The following is a 5,074-nucleotide window of genomic DNA, read 5'->3' on the forward strand; positions in this document are numbered from 1 at the left end:
CCTGGGCACAGACACCAGACGAAGGCGGAGGACGGGGAGATGGTGGCGGCACTGATCATTCCCCCATCCTCCGGTGTTTAGAGAGGAGAGGGACGCAAGAAGACAAAGCAATAACGAAAAACGGCGAAGACACGAGGATCAGCGAGTGTCGTCGGGACGCTGCTCTGCGTGTTTTCCGCAGGATGTCTGCATTTTCCTCCGGCCCTGCTCCTACCGGACAGCAGTCCCTGCTGCTGCTGCTGCTGAGGCTCAGCTGTGGCAGAACGACGCCAGGCTATGACGCAAGCACGCTGCACGGCCTTCACCTGCCGCTGACATCAAACGCGTCTAAAGTCCGATATCACTTTATGCAGAATCACATGTTTTTATACTCATCGTCACAATGTTTGTGTGCAAAAAGAGAAATCCTTTAAATCCTTGTTAAACCGAGCCTGGAGCATGATGTCACTCAGAGGGTCCAGCTGTTTGTCTTGAAATGGTAACTATATCTTTTTTCTTTTAAATAATTTCGAGTTTTATCTCAAAATGATATTGTTTTTTCTTAATGTGGCCCTACTACTCCTTTGTATGGTCTGTAGCTAACCTGGTGTAACCAGGCGAGCAATGTGCGATTGGACATGTGGGGCATTATGTCCACTCAACAAATTTCTTAAAACATCTCCGTCAAATACAAAGAAATAGAGGAAACACAGTCGACTTAATCTTTACACCCGGAGATCCGGTGGGAATGAAAGCAACAAGGAAATGCACAAACCGGAAACATGTGCTACACGGTTATTTTGATTTTTACTACACTGATCCCAGAAACATGTGGAAGGGTGGAAACACATCACTGGGTACAAAAGGAGGGACGTGGACTGAACACACGCTCTGCTCGAGTCATCTTACTCCACCCACAACACCAAGTCTCCACTCTCGCTGCTCTCAGGGGGGCTGCCAGGACACCGCAGAGGATCATCTCCACGAAGAGTTCATGAAGTTAGTGCCATAAGGTGTCCTCTGCACTTGGTTTATATATTATTATTATTATTATTATTTTTTTTATTATTATTATTATTATTATTTTTATTATTATTTTATTATTATTATTATTATTATTATTATTATTATTATTATTAATTTTTTAAATTATTATTATTATTTTTATTATTTTTATTATTATTATTATTATTATTTTTTATTATTATTTTTATTATTTTTATTATTAATTTTTTAATTATTATTATTATTATTTTTTTATTATTTTTTTATTATTATTAATTTTTATTATTATTATTATTATTATTATTATTTTATTATTATTATTATTAATTTTTTAAATTATTATTATTATTTTTATTATTTTTATTATTATTATTATGTTAACTTTTCTTTTGTTCTGTGTTTTTTGTTCTTAATATGTTGAATAAAATGCTCTTTTTTCAGCAATGGGAGTTTTGAATTATGAGTGTACAGCACACAAAGTACTGTGATTAGGTATGTGTACAGATAAGAATTTATTTATTATTATTATTGATATCACTTATGATTCAGTTGATAATCAGGTTATGTGCGGTCTAACACCCCGATGATGCTGATCACCATCATTACATTCATGCAAATGAACTTCATGCTGTGTGGTCACATGTTGGTGCATGTTGGAGGTGTTTGCCCTCTTTGTTGTGATCAGTGTTGGAGTCATTACTCAGAAAAAAGTAATGCATTACTCAGAAGACCTTTGTTAAAAGTCATGGTTCTTAAAACCAAAAATGACTGGATTACTTCCTGCTCCCTGATATCTGCATCAATGTTCCCGACCTGGCTGCCCATATTTCCAGGGACTCCTCCCATGGTCTTTCTCCTGCATTTGAGCAGCTGTCACGACCAAGAGGAGGAGAACGACCTATGTTCCTCAGAAAGGAAGATGATGATGAAGATGATGAGCAGGAGACATCATCTGAAGATTGAGTCGTAGGCCTCCACAGTTAGAAACTGCAGCAAGTAACAACAAAGGAGCCAGCACCACCTGTACACTGTGGACCCTCTCTCTGCTCATTTTTCGTGTGTTACAGTATGAATTTGGATTTTATTGTTTCCTGCTGCCTCCTTTCCTGTTGGATTGTATCTACAGAGAAGAAATAAGTGTGTCTTCAGGCCTCGATGTGCTCGTTCTCCTCTTTAATCTCGCTTCTTCCAAAGAGTAGAGTCAAATCAGCATTAGCTCAGAGTTTCATTAGATAAATATAATTCAAGTGATTTGATTATTTCACTTTGTGAAACAGTAAAGACAAAAACCTGAGTGTTATTATTCATTAGGATGAACAAGTCCTACAGGTCACTCCAGGCTTTAAAGGAAACAGACACTTTTCCTGTTAGTTACAACAGTGACTCAGTTATACAAACGCCGACAAGCTCAACACCTGTCGGCATTCTTAACGGGGAGACAGAACACCTGTCACTTGTTGAAGAGTTATTCGTCTGCTTTGCTGTGCTTGAAAGAGCAAGAGCAGAATATTAAATGCGAGTTATCTCCCCAGACTTGAGCTGTCACAGAATCAGTGTTTGTTCTGCACAAGCTAGAAGCTGCCGTGACATTTACAAATAAACAAGATTAAATGTGTTTCCACCTAAAAGACTTTCATTAGATTATCTCACTAACTGTGACTAACTGCAACATTTCACCCTTTCACACTTAGATCTGAAATAGTCGAGGTTCAGACGTTCAGTGGACCATGAAGCTTGTTTGTAACGTACGCTGCTGGGATCTTGTGATGTGAGCTGTTTGACTCTCAGGTTTTGTTTCCACTGAGCCTGCACGCCTATGTTTATGAGATATTTCCACCAGACATGGAAATGGGGAAATAAATCTCATTTGTCTCAGTAATTGCTAATACATTAGTGGATGTGATCTCTCATGAACTTCACACTGTTCTGCTGATGTGCTAAAAAGTGATTCACAGTTTTTCTGTGTACCTTTGCTCACAGAGGGAATTTGAAGGGTTTATATATATATATAAAAAAGAAATGACTTATTACTAATTATCTTTGTGACTTCATGACTTTATTCCTGTGCTGTTAAGCAGCTGTAAATCTCTTGATAGTACTGTGATGTTTCCTCCGCCCCTTTAGTGAAATCTTTTTTGAAAAATACATTTTTAATGTCAATTACATTTTTTTTTAATGAAAGTGAAACAGTGGTAGCAGCTTCGACCTTTGACCTTGCCTGTTCTTTCTGACTCATCTTCAAGTTTTCATTAGAGACACGTCTGGAAATGATTTTACATTAAGTGATTCACAATAGTTCAAATATGGAAAATCTATGTTGCCGAGCAGAAATGCCTCTTTGGTTAGACTGAGGATGAATTCACCTGATGCCTGAATAGACTTTCTGTTAAATGTAGAGAAAAAGAATAGACTTGAGTTACAGCTGAATTACTTCCTGTTTTTCTCTTTGGAAGCACAGCTGGTTTCTGTGGAGGTGCTTTAATGAATTTGCAGTGCAGTGTGCTGCTCGCTCTGTTGGTCGAAGTTAGTGGCGCTCACCCAGCATCCTTTTCCCAATCGTGTTTAAATCCGACGTGTTGGCTGATACTGTCGTCCAGCCGTATTCACACTTTGGATTCTGGTATTTCGGTGGATGGATATCCTGCACGAGTCGTCACAGTCCACAGCAAAAATCATGATTTTCTTTTATACGTGTGTGTACTCGTAATAAACAGACATACGACTCACATATTCAAAGCTCAGGCCAAATGACTTTGATTTGTAAAGATGAGAATCTTGGCACCTCAAAGCAACAGAGGCGTGAAGACACGAGCATCCAATCACAAATCAGCCTGGACCAGTATCCAGCAATAACAGCTTCACTGCTCCTGTAAAGATGTTGCTCTTTAATTACAAAACTGCTGCACTGTGTGACGCAGGCAGACAGAGCGCTCAAAAGGCTCCGTCTCCTTCAGATGGTCTTAATAATGTTTAGGTTTGATATAGTGGATTGTTTCTACGCGAGCCCATGAACCCGCCCAGCACCAGGTCAGTGATCTTGCTCTGCAGCTCACAGAAGGGAACAAGTAACGTCTGACTACAAAGGTCAAGGAGCAACTCTGGATTTACAGCAGTGTCAGAGGAACTGTTCAGATTCTTCTGCAAATATGCTAATACTAGATTAAAACATTTTTATAAATACTCATGCAACTTCACTGCAACTAAGTATAAGAATGGCACATAAGGAAAAATACTGGAGAAAAATGTCCTCAGTTTATTTGTGCTCAGAGTTTAAAAAGTGAAATACAGCACACAGTGGAAAAGTGCACAGAGGGTTGTTCAAGTCAACCTCATAAAATCTACAGTTTAAAAACACTTTATGCAGTAAAAGATTCTCCACAGTTGATTTGAATCCAGGGAATATTGTTCAGAAAGTGCAAACTGCAAAGGCAAATACAGTTTCAATTCTTTAGTTTTCTACCAACAGTGACGCGGGGATGTGTTTATAATAAGTGTAACACACAAAAAGAAGACGTGGAACATTTGTGTGATCAATAGATGAGTAACAGAGATTCAAACCAGAGCAAAGGATGGAGGACGACGCAGAACTGCTCCGTAAAAACACCTAAATGTCAAACATTAAAGAAAATCATAGCCTCAGATTTTGCTCATTTCCAAGTTGAACAGAAAGTTTTCTGTTGTGAAACGAACAGTTGACATTCTGCTCGTCTCTACAGGGACGTTCTTCAGGATTCAGGTCATTAGAAATATGGGTTACACATTCACACCCATTACCTGTCACCTTAGTCTATGCATGTACACAGAGACACCTCCATCCTGCCGTGATGTAGTTCTTAGGTGGAAAGGACGTGAGAAACGTCCTGATCACCTGGAACAGCTTATGTGTGGTGACGCTTGTGTTTCTTATTGTCCAGGAGCAGTCTGTACGCCGCTCACTGTTTACATTTTACTAACTGAAATAAAATTCTCATTAAAGTTTTAAGTTTTGTTTAGTTCCCTATACTAACCTTGGTGTGCACGTGGCAACAGAAACGATGACAAATATACTTTTGATCGATAATTTATTACCAATAAATCATTTGCTTCAGAA

This window comes from Diplotaxodon limnothrissa, linkage group LG12, assembly GCF_057381915.1.
Source record: "Diplotaxodon limnothrissa isolate DT_005_m linkage group LG12, D_limnothrissa_male_GT1.1, whole genome shotgun sequence".
Classification (NCBI taxonomy): Eukaryota; Metazoa; Chordata; class Actinopteri; order Cichliformes; family Cichlidae; genus Diplotaxodon; species Diplotaxodon limnothrissa.